We start from the raw sequence: 18291 nt of genomic DNA, 5'->3' as shown, positions 1-18291 counted from the left end.
AACTCCATAATCTTGTGTTGCGTCAAACGTGCCACATGTGGACGTGGATTGTTGTGGAGAAGAAGAATACCTTTCCGACTGACGAGTGAAGGACGTTTCTGATGAAGGGCTTGATTTAAACATTCCAGTTTCTGACTATAGATCTCTGCATTGACAGTTCGCTGTGAATTGAATAGTTCGAAATGAATTACACCTTTGATGTTCCACCAAATGCAAAGCATCACTTTCTGCGGATGGAGTCCAGGTTTTGGGGTCGGAAGCTGTTTTTGTCTAGAACTGAGGCCATTGTTTTTGACGTTTAATATTCGCATAAGGAATCCATTTTTTTTATTACACACATACATATAATACATTAACTTTCAGTTAGAGGGAAAAAAACGTCACAAAACACGTAATAAAAATATTTTACAAATATAAAATGATGTTAGGGATGGCAGTGGAATGTTAATAAACTGATGGAATGTAGGGATGTTACAGCTATACAAAAATCATCCCTACACGACTTTCAATATTAAATGTTACACTGTAAAATATATACTTAACTTTAATATTACTACAGTCGGGAGTAATGAAATGAGATCACTGCTCATTAAAGAAATAGATAGCCAATATAGAAGAACCAGGAAGACTTATTTATTGTTTGTTTGTAATTAGCACAGAGCTACACGATGGGTTATCTGTGCTCTGCCCACCACGGGTATCGAAACCCGGATTCTAGCGTTGTAAGTTCGCAGACATACCGCTGTGCCACTGAGGGGCAGTCTTATTTAAAGTTTATGCATAATATAAAAAATACAAATAGACCAAAATGTAAATAATTTTGTAAAGGAAATGTTAACGACTTATTTAATGTTTAATAATACATTTATTCAGGATCCACACTCGAGAAATCTTGTGGATCACTTTTTTATTTATATATTATTTGTATTTCTTGTATTGTGCGTATTTTGAATTTTGAATTAAACTGAAAAAAATAAAGGAGATTAAACCAGACACTCCCCTTTTTGCATCTGCCCAAGAATTCAAAGTTAAACACCAATTACCACTAATGCTGTGCCTTCTCCGACTGCGGGAACTTCCTGGATTACTCCAGCCATGAAACTACCAAATCCAGATCCAGAATTTAGCTAACCACTTCCAAAATTGTAACAACTTGTTGTGTAAGAATTTGGATTATGTAGTGTAGCTGCTATATTTCATTTCAACATTTCACGAAGTGCTCTGTCTGAACTACCCTGGAACATAATAATCATCTACTTGGATGATATAATTGCCTACAGAAGACCTTTGGTAATGTGTATGATGGGCTAAGGAAAAAGTTCTGTGGAAGAATCCATAGTTCCTTTTGAGATAACTTACAGATGATAAAAAATAGAAGCGCCTATGGATTCACTTGATCACCTACCTAGTAAGAATCTCCAATAATAGGACAGCCAATAAAGACAAGGACCAAGAGGCCATTTATCTTTGTACTTTGGGCTTCAGACCACCACCGAAAAGATATGGTGAATGGACAGTTTAGTGCAGTTTTATTTTTCTATTAAAACTGTTTAAAGGACTTCACAATCCAGAAAAAGGGCACTGCTGTAAGCTATATTTTGTAATGTTGTAATTTGTTTCTTAGCTAGAAGAGGGTGCATGGCGTTAAGATCAAGTACATTTGTAAAGTTAAGCCTAGAAAATTGTACGTTTGACGTCAAGAATTTAATGAATTCGAGAGGTATGGAGAGACGACAATAGATTATAAATACGGGTGAGCCAGTCAGTTAGCTAAGTAAGCTTGCAGTGAATCAGAGAAGCACTGAGTCAGTGCTCTTATAGTGAAGTATTTGGATCTGTGTTTAATTACCGCGTTTATTTAATCACCCGATTGATAAGCTGTGAAATTTGTACGTTAGTCGAGTACAGTTAGCGTGGTATTTCCGTTTGAACGTCATTTATAAACTTAGGCCTACAAGTTACAAAGTGTACAAGCCTGTAGAAACGAAAAGGAATAAATAAACTGATTTGTCATCGTGGAGTGGAATTAAAATTATTTTCACCAAAAAAATCAATAAAACTAGGCCAAAAAAAAAAGAAGAATATTTCAACAGTATAAACCATTCCATGTTTCAAATTCATTTCTTTACGTTCTTACCTGACCAACATGTCCTCTACCTAACAAGAGTGATATTTTCGTCGTAGTATCTTTGAGTAGGGGTTAAAAACTGTTGTATTAAAAGTAGGAAAATATATTTGACTAAAAACGTTTAAATGAATCATGTGTATTTATACTGAATTTCGTAACTGGTCCCATAAAATGTCCACTGTGAAAAAACAATTTACAAATTCGATCAGAAAAGATACGACTCAAGTTATCAGGATGCCAAAAAAAGCATGGAAAATTTGTATGTTATATTAGTATTCATAACTATTTATGATAAAGCATTTTTACGAAAATTATGACTAAGAGTCCACTTTGTTTGTGCCGCTTGTACTTGTGGCTGTACGCCACGTGGAAGGCATGCCATGCAAAAAGCTTGGTAACCCAAGTGAGTTTAAAACAAAAACCGCTATGTCGATGTAATGAACTGAATTTCTGAACCATGTCATTTTTTGTGGGTATTTACTACGGCACCTACTGGCTTTGATTATGTTTATTTATCAAAAGTATCTTTGTGTGCACATATTCCAAACTTTAAGAACACTTAAGTCAAATGGTGTAGAATATCATTGAGGTAAACTTTTTCGAGATTATTAAGTTGTTTTAATGCGTAAACTGGTATTTATTCACTTTAAGCTAGTATGAGTTGAAAAGAAATCCCATTTACAATAAACGTAAGTTTTTTAACGTATAATATGGATATAACGTTAAACAGTCGACTAATCTGCAACAGAGATTTTATTACTGTCATTAATGATCTCTTAGGTCTAATCCACGTCGTCACTTTGTTACTATCATGTAACTGTGAGCAGATCCGCAAGAGATTGTTTACTCAGCCTTGCTTGACGTCACTATATAGAATAAAGTTGTTTGGTTGTCGTCAAGCGCAAGGCAACACAATGGGCTGTCTTTTGTCTGCCCACCACGGGTATCGAAACCCGATTTATAGCGTCATAAGCCTACAGATTTACAACTAAGCCACTAGTTTACTTATTTATTGTTTAAGTTACTATCAAATTCTGGCATGACATTTATCACATAGTGCATTCAATTTGCTTAACTACTGTCAGGACATGAGACATCTAAGTATGTTTTTAACGTTAAAGCTAAGACTATCTAATCACAAACAGCATAACTGTAAAGAAAAAGAATTGCGACAGAAAGATGTGAAATCAAAATTTGCGGCCAAATTGAGAAAATATTAATGATTAAAATTTTATGCAAACTATTGTGACTAAGAATTAAAAGTTTTACAAAATGTATAGAAAAAGCGTATCTACTATAAGAAATCAGATGGGCTGCTATTTTATGTTTAGCCACGCATAGACAAAAAAAGAGCGGCCGATGTGATTTCTCAGATATAGTTTGGAATAATTAGTATCAAGAACCTATTAAATTTGGAGACATTATAATTGCATGCGAGTTTCTTCAATATTTCAATAACTTTGAGTTCATATCTTTCAATTGCTCTATTTTTGTCCACACCTTTTTTTCAGTCAAGTTATTTTTCAATAGATATCATGTTCCTTGTATAGTTTAATATAGTAGATAAAGTGATATTATAAAATATGCCAGAAACAAAGGCAATCACGTACCGGGAAGCGTTTTTATTAATTTGAAGTAGTACGCAGAAATCGTGTGAACATTTTTTTTTTTTTTTTTGCACGATGGTGGTTTTGGGCTCATAACTTCCGGATTTGGCGTCCGAATTTTATCAAATTAAAAGTTATTATCTTCTAAGAAATTTCAGCGCGATCGAACTGACAAATTTCTATCCAATCGAGTGCAAAAAATTTACAAGATTTTGGCGTAATTTTTGCATATTTTTGCCCTAAATCTCCGAGAATACTTTAGCTGCTACAACTAAAGTTGCTTTCAAGCTAGGGAAACGTATATGCCAGCTATTACCTAATTTGAAAGAAATCAACTAATGGGAAGTTTGTTTTTCACTAGTGCGAAAAAGAAGAAAGAAAAAAAACGAATAAGCTCAAGCTAAGTTTGGCCTGCTGTAAAACGATAAGGATTAAAGCGACTTCTTTGAAAATTGGCATGTAAAATATAGAGACCTACCATACTAAAAATAGGAGAGTTTTGATTCACGGGGGAAATTATACGGATGGTTGAAAACACAAAATTTTCATTCCTGTTAATTAATAACACACTCGGTGTCGTGCGGTTTATTTTATTTATTTTTTATTTTTTTGGCCGCATGACACACTACAATTTGTCTTGGTAATAATAGTACGCATAATAAAAAAAACCCTCGTATTAATTATAACGATATTTGTTGTCATCACACAGAGTTAGTTTACAGTGTACCCTTCTGGGGATGGTTGACTGTGGTAAAACTCTTAGAATTTGGAGTTCGTCAGATGAATTTGTGGATCCGTGTGATATCACAAAACATTCCATCCGCTTTAAGCTGTGCGTGCGTTATAAGATTGCCAATCAATCCTTAGCATGGATGGTGGGTAGTAGAGTATTGCTAGTTGCCTTCCCTCTTGCTAGTTACAAAATACAATACAATTTCCTCAATTAAGCCTTGTAGTAAATTAACGAAATAAAACGTTTATATTGTCGTTTTTAACTGTCGATAAAGCCATTGGAAGATGAAACACCTAAAACATTTGGTAGTATCTGTTTCATAAAATCAATACTAAGTTTACAATTAGAATATTCGTTGCCAGTGTCTGCTGAAAAAAAAATATTTATTTATTAACTTTTCGCTCTTACAATAACGTACCTATTTTATGCAGGTTTGAAGAAAAAGAGAAATATTCTTATTTAATTTCCCTAACTTTGTGTTTTTAATAATAACTGATAAGAAAAAATGCAGTAGAAAAAAAATTACATTAGGATGCAGATAAGTACTCTCTCGTGATCCATATTTTTGTAAATGCTTCATAAATATTAGCGATGTTTAATCCTATGATGCAGCCCTGAAATACTTTACACTGTGCGAGTGGTCTGGTCTGGAAGACCCATACAAGCCATATTGCATATTTGCTTTAAAAAAAAAAGAAAAAAAGACGACACCTATAGAAATATTTGTCATCAAAATGTAGAGGGATAAAAGGAGGGTCATAGCAACATTCGCATCTATAATAGAATTACTGCACAATTAAAATCATGCCGGGTCTCTTGGACCCAGGACTGCATTCTAGGGTTAAAAAAAACCTCGACAACACAACGAGGACAGAATACGCATTGGTAAACTATCTGTGGGTATGACATGATAAAAAAGTAGATAAAACTACTACAAACTAGTTACTACTTTTAAAACAACTAATTATAAGTTTTTAGCCGATCTTCAACTTAGGAGGTAAGCTAAGCAGAGAATAAGAGAATTTGTTTCTAACTTTTTACAAATTGAAATGCATGTTGTTCTAGTGTTACTCTGTATGATGTGTTTTCAAACTTTCTTAGAATAAGGCCCCCAGAACATTACGCATCCTAACTGAGGCTCTCAACCAATGAAACTATAGATATTGAGTACCTTAGCAGTTTTGTGCATTTGCTACAGCCCCTTGACACTTTTCTGTGGCTCCCCAGGTACTTGCGTCCCCCCAGTTTGGGAACCGCTGCTCTACACTATCCACTATAAAGAACACTCATGCACATACATGTACAAATGAGATTTTCTCTCAAATTAAAATAATTTGAGGCAGTTAAGAAATTAGTGGCTTATAGAATCGTTATTCTTTTCAGGCCTTACTTATGTGATTTAATAATTATATAATTTGGATCAGAGGTTGGACACCTCAAGCAATATTTAACATTAGCTCAAAATATTGTAACGTAACTGAATAGAATGGAGATAAGCCGACGAATTATAAAACTGGAGTAAAACAACTAAATGGGATATAAACCATACTTACATGGGTTTCTACAAATGTTTCGGGTAGTACTTCCACTAGTATTTCAACGTTACTACATCTGAACAATGATATATAACAGACACATCGGTAGAACACAACGACATTCAAAGAACTATAACTGACAGAAATGATGTGCAGAAGAAACTTACATGAAGATTCTTCTGCTCCACGTTTTGATAAATATTTAATAAATACAATTGCTACTACGTGCAACAAACAAGAGCAAGTAAAGTGTACAGTTTCAAATGATGATTGGATACAACTATCGAGTGAAAAGGATTTGTTTGTTTGTTCTGAATTTCGCGCAAAGCTACACGAGGGCTATCTCCGATAGCCGTCTCTAATTTAGCAGTGTAAGACAAGATGAAGGCACCTAGTCATCACCACCCACCGCCAACTCTTGGGCTACTCTTTTACCAACGAACAGTGGGATTGACCGTTACATTATAACGCCCCCACGACTGAAAGGGCGAGCTTGTTTGGTGTGACGGGAATTCGAACCTGCAACCCTAACCATCTGGCCATGCCGGCCCGAGTAAAAGGAAAGCTGATGCAAATTTAGGTTCTGTTTCATAGCTCTGCAATTGTGAGAAAATGTATATGCCATTCACACCTCTCTGAATTCATGTACATATCGTCTTCTTCTCTTTCATACTTGTCGAAATAGACTTTCGCTACAGTCACCCATCTCACTAAAGTTATGTAAGTGATCGAAGGAAACTTTTACTTTATTTTTTAAACAGGCACTTACATTTCATAAGTGCCATATTTTATTTAATATACTACAATGATAATTCGGGGATTATTCGTCAACGAAAACATACAATTAAAAATTTAGGCATGTTGCTTTTTTCTTTCATACTTGTTAATGTGTCAATTATTAAGCTGTATGTTCACCAAAATGACGGGTTAGTCAGTTTATGTAGAGGATATTTGTAATACTATAGAAACTAGTAACAAAGCCTACCTTGTCTATAACGACTTGTCTCGCTAAAAATGTAAATGAAGTTGCGAAAAACAATACAAAGAACTTATTTCTATTTTCTGTTACCTAATTAAAATTTTCTAATATACGGGTAGGGTTAACAAACATATTATAATTAATCTTGTTTGATTGTTAATATTAACTTTCGATCAGAGCAAGCTATGTAAATAAAACGAAACTACAAATCAAACTATCAGTCAATATAGCTAATTAAGTATGCAATTTTTACAGTTCTACTTGTACAGGTTAGAATGCATTGTTCTATCAGTTGGGTATACTCGTTGTTAACTATATTTTTGGTAATCCCAATAATATCTCACGAGGTTCGGCCACCTTTAGGTCATTCCTATATACAGTACATATATTAAGCTAAAAATGCAAAACAATCTTTATAATAAAAGTATAATAATAAACAACAAATCAAAAATAATGACAATCGATATACTAAATAATATAATGAATACGGTCAATGAAAGTAACAATAAACAAACTCAATATACCTAGCTTATGTTAAACAGGTATATATATATATATATGTACAGCACTGGCGAATAGTCTAGACTCTAGACTAGACACCTTGATTAACGATCAACAAATAAATAACCTGTCGTTTCCTTTTTGTATTTATTGCTTTTGTTAACATCATAAGGAATCCATCTTTTCAATCTTTGGAAGGATTCGCTCAAATAAAAAAAAAAAAAACAGCTTCAAAATACATAAATAGAACTAAATAAAATGAATAAAGGAATGTGCTAGAAGATCATAATAAACATGTTTACTTTTTATTTTGAAATTACAATATGAAAATAAGGTAATTTGCTTGCACAGTCGTCAAGGTTACGTGTACAAATAATCAGTCGCGGCATCAGCCAAACGTTAAAATTTGGTGGTTTTTTAACAGTTCTTTTCAGAACCGCAAAATTCCACCAAATACAGCAATAAAGACACGTCTCGTCCACACCGATATTTCACAAGACCTGGACAACTTATTAATAAAGCAATTTAAATTACGGGTTTTCATAGAGCAACGCTCGTAATCTTAAGCTCGAAGACATCACGGTTTCACATACCCACCCGTTCACTTCAACAATCTAAATTGCTCTTCAGAAATCTATTACTACGTGCATACAGGACCGTATTACTCTTTGGCCCATTTACCTTGCGCTTATATATATATATATACACATACTGCTGCTTGAAAATCGGAATATTTGATGCAACGATAATGCTACAATAGGAATATACAAATCACCCAGATTTTGTATTATAAATATGAAAAGAGATCTGATTTCAGTTAAATCAACAACTCCAGGTGTTGTAAGCATGTATCAAGTGGCCAGGTGGTTAGGGTGCTTGACTCGCAATCAGAGGGTCGCGAGTACGAATCCCTGTCACACCAAACATGCTCGTCCTTTCAGTCGTGAAGGCATAATAATAAGACTGTCATTCCCGCTATTCGTTGGTAAAAGATTAGCTCAAGAGTTAGCGGTGGGTTGTGATGACTAGCTGTCTTCCCTCTAGTCTTTCACTGCTCAATTAGGGACGGCTAGCGCGGATATCCCTGGTGTATCTTTGCGCGAAATTCAAAACAAACCAAACTCTCTCCCTGCAAGACACATAAAATACGTTTGTTTGGAATTAAGCACAAAGCTACACAATGGGCTATCAATGCTCTACCCACGTGGGTATCGAAACACAGTTTTATCTTTATAAGCCACCAATCTTATCGCTGAGCCACAGGAGAAGGGGAGAGGGGTTAGTAAAACTGTTTTCGTAACATCTTCCAAATTGGTTGTCGGAGGGTCGATTGATAGCTTCGGTCTAAATGTGGCTAGAAACGTAGATATTTCAGTGCAAACAATAATCAGGACTATTTGAATAAAAACAGTAGAATACAATGTAAACAAGATGATCCTTACAAAATGTTTTAGCAAAGGCAAAACAGATGATTTTCATTAATATCTAAATATATTATCTTCAAAACCCAAGACAACAGCAGCCATTGCTTTCAAAGAAGAAGCATATATATTTTTATTTTTAGTAATTATTTTGTTTGCTTATTATATGTTTTGTTGTTTTTAGCCCAAAGCTACATAACAGCCTACATGCAATCTGTCCCCTGTCGGGAATAGAACCCCGGATTTTAGCATTGTAAGTCCGTAAAGTTACCGTTGACCCATCGGTTGAACTTGAAAAACTTTCTTTTAAAGGATATTTCATTTTAATTAAATCAGAATCAACTGCAATTATTGCACTCAAAACAGCTTTTCACTTTACAGTTGCAAGTAACAGTAGTCGTAGGATCGTCTTCTGATGTTTCCATTGTGTTCTACACTCGTTTTCTATGCTTTAAAACACGAAATGACACAGAAAAAAACAAAGTAATCTTTTTCACAAAATGGAAAATATTGGTCGAAGGAACAATAAATAATATCTTCCTGTAGAAAAGTTACTGACTTTTCGTCTTAACAGAATGGAAGCCCTAATCCACAGCTATCGTTCTAGTTTACAGTTTTGTTAAATTTGAAAATATTTTGGAATGTTAGATACTCTAGATTTATCACCAATCTGGGCCTGGGGAAATTAAGAATTTAGGGTTAAAAACTAAAGTTAGTGTTACGTGAACTATGACACTTACTTGACAAACTGATAGGTAAAAAAATCGAACCCAGATTGAATGATACAATCCAGTATTTAGCGTTCCAAAGGGATAAACAACATTCAGTAGAGTACTGACACGATCTGAGGTGGCACAATTGAGAGATTAGATACATTAAAATACGATATAATATGGGTAGCCCCATATTGTTAATTATAGGTACTCAGTGATCTGCTATTGAATTTGCTGATTAAAATATACATACATATTTAATTAAAAACAGAATACGTAAAAGAATAAATTACGTAAGAATTCTAGTTGTTAACGGTAAAGGTACCTCAGTTGATAACACTCAACTTATTTATAAATCTTGTATTAGATCAGTCACAGGATATGCACGTCCTGCGTAGTGAAATATCGCCAAATCTAGTGTCTCAAAGCTAAAAACTATTAAAATTATTTTATTATTAAAGCTCAGTTACTCACATAATTGAAGAAAATAGTTTAACAAAAATTGCCTGTTGTGTGAACTAAACAATTTTATTCATAATAATATTAGGAATGTTTACCCTCATTAACATTTGTTCTAACTTTATCTCTAAGGCTACCTAAAGCTAGCTGGATACGGACTGTTTAGAGTATTACTCTATATTTATATCAAGCGTGATTTGATAACGGCCGAGTCTTATTATATATAGACTACTGCAATACAACCAATCAAATCCACCAGCTGCACACTGAATGAATCTAAAAACGCCAGATAATACATCCCACGATATGGTGGGAAGAAGGTCTTATCTGCACCTGAGCATCCCAGGTCACCCACCCTAACCTAAAACATGGCCCTGACTGAATGGAACTGATGTAAACTGGGCTTAGTTTCACATGCACATTACACCTAACTTGTCACGTGCCACTTCTGTCCCGTTGTGGTTACATATTTTGTTTCATTCCCTGTGGACAAGCTTATGTAAATCCCCTGGTTGATTGAGGCAAGCATCGCTTTCCTAAAGCATCGTTTACTGTAAAGTTTGGAACAATATTCTTTTATGTTTAGTTGAATTAGAATGTACCTAAATTACCAATGGAGTCTCGGAATTTAAAATATTTAAGATTTTAGATTGTTATTTTAGCTAACGTGGACTTCAAACGAAATACAAGTAGGGTCTTAATGTATCACAATTAGTTTTATTTGTTTTACATTTAATACCGCCAACGGCTGTTGGTTACATGCTTGTTTACCCTTGAATATAAATAATCACAGTTATCTCGACTGAAACAAGAAGAACACTTTCTGGTTTGGTATATTACCGATGGTTTTTTGCCTTGTTCTTGGCCATGTTGGGTAGAGAAACAAATGAAAATGAGTGGCAATCATCCTTTAAAGTAAAAACTCTCTGTCACATATTGACTTTTTTAACGTGTATATTTGTATTATGCGTATTGAGTTCCTTGGCCATCCCTACATGTAGAGCCTACCGTTTCTGTACAACTACTTTATCATTAACGTCAGTTTAAACCTAAATCCACTCTGTGTGTTCCTGGGCAGTACAAGATGCCATCACTTAGTAGTAATTTAAAAAATCATAATTCTAGTGTAAACGATGTTATCATTACCCCTTTACAAAAATCTGGTGTTCCTTTAAAAAGTTTAAGTACAGTGTGAAACAGGAATTACCAGAAAATAATAAGTAAACAATAAATACTACAGTTGTAATATCACTGTATTTAGAACATTAGATGACTGTAACATGTAGAATACTTAATGCTTTGTACACTATACAATTGGTGTCTTTAGGGAGCCAACCACTATATTATGTAAAAAGTGAAGGAGTAAATCAATATATTTAATATTAAATTTTATTACACACATTCATAGAATACACTAACTTTCATTTAGAGAGAAAAAAGCGTCACAAAACAAATAATAAAAAAATAGTTTACAAATATAAAATAATGTTAGGGATGGCAGTACCGAAACTAATGCAAACAAGAATATAGGGATGATACAGCTATACACAAATCATCCCCACATGACTTTCAATATTAAAGTTTAACGTTACATTGTAAAATACATACTTGAATTTAATATTACTACAGTTGGAAGTTATATATTCCTGACTTTTGGTATGCTGTTCCTTTATCATAATATCATGGTCATGTCAGGGTAGGCAGCAGTGTAGTGTAACTAAGAGCCTAGGAAGTACGTACAAGGAAAACCAAGTTAAGTCAAAATATGTCTTGAATATTACAGACTGTCGCTTCAAGGTCAGTCGAATTGACCGACCTCGTAAACATTTTGTACTCATGCATTTTACAGTGTAACATTAAATTTTAATGCTGAAAGTCGTGTAGGAATGATCTATGTATAGCTGTATCATCCCTATATTTTTCTTTGCATTCTTTTTTGGCACTGCCATCCCTAACATCATTTTATATTTGTAAAATATTTTTTTATTATTTGTGATAATTGAAGGTCTTCTATAATCTGGCTAGATGTCAATAAAAGAATTTGACAAAAGTCAGAGTAAATCGGACTTAAAAGTAAGCACATATCCTCATAACAGCGAGTCACTGTTTCAGTATTTAATATTAACTTTCGATCACAGAAAGCTACCTACTTCGATCATCCCCTCAGTGGCACAGTGGTATGTATGAGGACTTACAATGCTAGAAATAGGGTTTCGACACCCGAGATGGGCAGAGCACAGATAGCCCTTTGTGTAGCTTTGTGCTTAACTACAATCAAACAATACTTCGATCAAAAATTAAAATCAGCCCGATAACTGATAGAGTTAGGAACAAGTACGCTACTGTTTCCTATTTCCGTGTTAGACACGTTTAAAATGACCTATCCAAAATAAGACGAAAATATCTTTTAAACAAATGAAGTTGATAACAGCTCATTACTTACATCCCGAAATAAGTTTTATTGTTAGGTAACTTTGAACCATCAATCTCCAAAATGAACAAGATCCTACTGAACTTCCACAACACTAAATAAGCCGCTGTTATTAGATGTTATATGTTATGCATGCTAAAATATATAAATTGTGAATATTTAGAACCTTGAAGTTCGCCATAAGACATTGCTGTGATTAAAAAACACTAATATCCCATCAAATGAAACCCCCTTAAAAATTTGACAGATAAACAAAACAGTTTTGACAACTATTAATGAAATGCATTAATACATATTTCGGCCAAAAAATTAATAGTTTGACATGCAAAATAATTAATCAGTGTGAAATTGTTTTGTAAGTTATGAAAAAATCGGAAGAAAAAACTGTCTGGTGAAAAATACGAGAAGACAAATAATTAGAAGCAAGAATACAAAGCTTTGTGGCAAGAAATATTTATTTAAGTGCAGTGACTTTTAATAATTATGCAAACATAATACCGTCCGCAAAGTCTTAAGGCGATACACCACAGATAAATAACATGCAATTGAATAAGTAATTATAATCATCCATCGCTATTATGAAAAAATTACTTAATTTAAAAACAAAAATGGAGAAAATACAGCGAGTTTGGGTTTAGACAGTGTCGCGTGATGTGATATCAGAAAATTAACGTATTGATTTTTACAAATGGGCCAAGATAGGTAGGGACAAGTAGTATAATAGGCAAAAGCAACGTTAGCGATTTAATAATGGACACAGATGTTATATACGTTATATGTCAAGAACTAGAAACGGAAACCTTTAACTAAAACAGTGAAACCAGACAACATTTCTATGTTTCACTTCTACCTCATTCATATCTCAATCCATGGATTTGTTTGATTTTGATTTTATCTGAAATAACTCAAAATACAATATGTTCGACCTCCAAATCTTTGATTATGTTATTCAAGTAAACTGATTATATATATATAAAGAGTAGATATAAATAAGTTGAAAGTTTTAATGTTTAATAAACTGAAAATTTCTTTTTAATTTTATATTTTCAATCGCCACACAACATACGATACTTAAAAGCATTTTCAGGCACACTAGTGCAGAAGTAATATACAAACAAACGCACATTAATAGCGCAGTTGTAAATATGTATGCTTCACCGATCACGTATACATAAATATGCAGAAGAATGAGGAACGTATTTATATTGAGATACTTCGCTAAGCCTAAAGGACAGACAGGAAGTAATTAACGTCGGTATCATACGTTGGCAATCTACCAGGACAGAAATACAGCAGTGAAGTAGGGGAAACAGAGGGTTAAGCTTCCATGATGGGTAATCCGAGATAGCATGTAGTGTATAAGTATTGCATGCAAACAATACAGCTCTTTCAGTAATGAACTATTTTTCACCCCCAGATGTCGCTCGTGCAAGGTCAACTTCAAATTATTATCAATTATACATTATTTTGTTAGTGAGTTATTCATGTTAATTGGATATTCCTTCTAATGTTTAAAAGTTTAAACATTATTATTGTATTAATTCATACTTGCTATACGTGAGTGTGTGAGGAATCCAAACACATTGGGCAAAATATGAAAAACAAAACAGCCATATATTATATATAGAAAGACAGACAGACGGACAAGTGGCTATCTAGACATCTGATATATAAAAGACATCAGTAAAGTGCTCTAACAGACAGACAAGTACATATAAGCAGATATACAGTTACCGAACTAATAAATAACGGCTAGAAGATATGGATAATGCATGATTAAAATTAAAACATGTGAATACGTACATAAAAATAAAAATATAGGCAGCTAGACGGAAAGGTAACTGGTAGACTGAAGACTAAATCAGGTAAACAACAAGTAAAGAGTCTTTAGATAAATAAGGCTGTTGTGTATAAATACAAATATGTACTAAACAAAAAAATAATAATTTGGAATTTATAAAACTCTAACCATAACAAGGCAAACACATAATTGTAAGCTAAAATCTACACTACTTAGACGATTTTAAGTATAGTATCTGATGATTTGGCATGCGAATTGAAATACGCGTGATTGGTCATTCAACCTATCTTTCCAAATGAAGGTTTGATAGAAACGATTTTCTATGTTTACAATTCAAAACATTTAATTTTAATATGGAGTATGGTCACTGAGAACAACATGGGCAGCCTGGCACCAACACTGCGAACTTAAAATAAGAATGTCAGTAAAGTACTAAAACATATTCAACCACCTCTCTAAAAGAACTATTTACTACGCCATCTTTAAAGTTGAAAATCATGCAACTAATAATTCAAGAACATCAAATACATGCTCGATTGGATTGAAATTTGGGCTACCCCATCTTTTTCAAGAGAAAATAGTGTCTCCACGTTTAAAAGCAAAGAATTTCTAGAAGAATGGTTCTGTTATTTTGCCGTTAAGACAATATCCCAAGTTTGATGGTAATGAGTGTCTTGAAGGATGGTCCTGTTGTTCTTACATTAAGAGAATATCCCAAGTTTGATGGTAATGAGTGCCTTGAAGGATGGTTCTGTTGTTATAACATTAAGAGAATATCCCAAGTTTGATGGTAATGAGTGCCTTGAAGGATGGTTCTGTTGTTATAACATTAAGAGAATGTCTCAAGTTTGATGGTAATGAGTGTCTTGAAGGATGGTTCTGTTGTTATAACATTAAGAGAATGTCTGAAGTTTGATGGTAATGAGTGTCTTGAAGGGTAATTCTGTTGTTATAACATTAAGAGAATGTCTCAAGTTTGAAGGTAATGAGAGTTAAGAAAAATGGTTCTGTTATTTTAAAAGTGGATGTGGATGTTATTACTGTCCATTAGGCTGAAATCAAGGACAGTTGTGCCATCGTATGGCAGCAAAGAGGGTCTTAGAGTGTGGTTTTAATCTTCAGCATTAATGGCACCATTCTGCAGGATGTAGAGGTCGGAACCTCCACTAATTCTTATTTTAATTCACACCAGACTTCCACTATTAACACATGCTTCACCCTCCTGTACGAAAATGAGGTTGGATCCAAGTATACATCTACTGTCTGTCTCCAGAATGAAAAACAACCGATTTGTGAATTCACATATCATTAATCCACTGTTGTTGGAAAGATGTTTTGTGCCTTACTCTGATCACAATGTCTGTTGCTAATAATATGAAAACTGGCATGGCGTCCAGTTGCGGCTTCGAAATTATAATTTAGTCTTGTTATAGGTATTCTACAATTAAGCGAGTCAGAATCGACAAATAAGGTTCGTCGCTTTTGCTAAGCAGTTTGGTGCACTTTAAAGTCTGTGATTCATTTGAAACTGACAACTGAGACAAAATGACAAATTATTTGCATTTCATATCACATGATTGATCGTTAGATGCCTGATTTGCATAACATTGAGTTGAAGGGCTATTTGAAATTTTTAAAAAGGTGGTTTTTCCATTGCTGCAATATCACAAACACCAATTATCTGTGCCTCCAGACTTACAACACAAGAAACCGGATTTCGATACCTGTGGTGGGCAGAGCAGAGATAGCCCATTGTTTAGGTTTGTGCTTAAATTCAAAGAAAAGAAACAAACCGATTATCCGTTGTTTTGTGCAGCGTATATAAACAATGAAATTACAATAGCTATGCAAGTAGATAACTGACAGATAGGAGGTAAGGGTAAAAAAAATATTCAGTTAAGAAGACAAACATACACACTAAACAATGGCTACTAATATACAGCTAACTAATATACAGAATACAATCAAAAAGATATTTAGACAGTGAATGTAACAGGCATATAAAAATAAAAATAACGAGAGACATACCAGCATTCAGGCGCATTTATTTTCAATATGTTACCGCTCATCATCAGCTTTAAAATACATGTCGAAAGTTTATTTACATTATAACATTAAACTCGAAATATCTACGTACCATACAACAAGAAATGCGGAGGTTCGTGACAAAATTTAAATTTTTGCGACATTCTTACAATCCTCTGAGCCTGAAACTCCTAACTTAAATATATTAAAAACACCGTTGATTAATTGCTAACTAATGACACCAGGTGTCATACTTTAAAGTGTTAACTTACTTCTTAAACATTTATGGAGTCATTATGCCTAACAGTAACCTTTAACTGACGAACCGAAATTAGAAGTACCATAGATGAGTCAGAAAGGTCTACGTAAGCAAGACTATACTTACACGTATGTACGTAAAACATACTCATGTATAAATATACTGATGCATACATTGGACTACTCCTTCCATCATAGATATTCACGTGCCTCTAGCGCTTGAGCCTCTTTTCCTGCCCGTGCCAAGTAATCAAGGAGAGTGGCAGTCTTATTTTCCTTTAAAGAGTGAAGAAATGATTAGTTATGACACAGCTACGTGGTTGTAACTCGTGCGCTCGTGCGACGCAGAAATTACGCCAAGCTACCCTGGGACATTCATGAATTTCCCTTTTCTTCTTGAAAATATAAATATGCAACAAATACTTTGTACATATATTTATTTGTCAAAAGAACTCGACCAAATTAATGAAGTTATTATACTAACTGCCACGAAAGCGGTATTTTGTTCTTCTAAATCAGTACTCTATTGGGGGCTGGAAATCGTTTCTCATCAATATTTCTACTCCCATTGTAACGCATACTCTCAGACATTGCATACGAAGTAAACAGATATATAATACGTTGGATTTGAAACATGAATGTTGTTATTGTTTGTTATTAAGCACAAAGCTACACAAAGGGCTATCTGTGCTCTGCCCACCACGGGTATCGAAACCCGGTTTCAAGCGGTATATGCTCACAGACATACCGCTGTGTTACTGGGGGGGGGCATTGAAACATGAACCTACGATCTTTTGTATTCTTAGAATAAAAACAATTATTTTCATACAGTAGATACATGAGACACCATTATATTTTAACATTCAATTCACTCTTTTAAGATATATTTACATATATTCGATATAAACTCCACTTTTTACATCAGGATGCCATTTCGTGTTCACACTGCACCAAACTTGCAGGAAAATAAAATCAAATAAAAATTATAATATAAACAATACTTATGGAAAAATACTTTTTAGCACTTAACGAAAGCATGTGACTTTCTCAGACCGCTGCTCTACGATAAAGCATGCACTTGCACTACCCTATCATTTTACAGTGCACGTGTTGTCTGTTCCAGCCCACGCATATATCCCCTACTTCTATTTCGTTAAGTTAGACTTTTCACCACGTGTCACTTAATTAGAGTATATGCCTCGAAAAAGTATCCATTTACTTTTTATTAACGAAATCTTCTTGAAGGACAACAGTGCACCTACCCCCCCCAAAAAAAAATATATAAAGAGATTGACTGACCACATACAAATAAAGAAAAAAGTCTCATTATTTTCGAAATGAGAAAATCGTTACGCGAGAATGGACCTAACCAAGATTACTCGTCTTTCCAGATCAAAATAGCAGATAACATTCTGACCTAATTTGTTACATAAAGAAACGTTTTTATGGCAGAGAACGATACTTTCGTTCTAATCTCATGCGTTACACATAATGGAACGTTTTCATAACAAATAATCACTGACGTTCTGATCTAATTCGCGACATAATTGGACTTTTCTATAGCAGAGAACAATACTGACGTTCTAATCTCATGCGTTACACATAATGGAACGTTTTCATAACAAATAATCACTGACGTTCTGATCTAATTCGCGACATAATTGGACTTTTCTATAGCAGAGAACAATACTGACGTTCTA

The 18291-nt window shown here is 34.0% G+C and overlaps 1 protein-coding gene across 1 annotated transcript in view; it reads right to left on the bottom strand.

Annotated features, from left to right (window-relative positions):
• Positions 1–16828, bottom strand: part of LOC106468744 (LIM domain transcription factor LMO4-like) — an 81835-nt gene extending 65007 nt beyond the window's left edge. Inside the window, exon 1 of the mRNA XM_013929187.2 lies at positions 16719–16828. The gene's annotated coding sequence lies outside the window, so the exon portion shown is untranslated. The remainder of the gene's footprint in view (positions 1–16718) is intronic.
• Between the last annotated feature and the right edge of the window lie 1463 nt (positions 16829–18291).

The sequence above is a fragment of the Limulus polyphemus genome, unplaced genomic scaffold, assembly GCF_000517525.1.
Source record: "Limulus polyphemus unplaced genomic scaffold, Limulus_polyphemus-2.1.2 Scaffold3141, whole genome shotgun sequence".
In the NCBI taxonomy this organism is placed as follows: Eukaryota; Metazoa; Arthropoda; class Merostomata; order Xiphosura; family Limulidae; genus Limulus; species Limulus polyphemus.
This window is presented reverse-complemented; position numbering and strand designations above follow the sequence as displayed.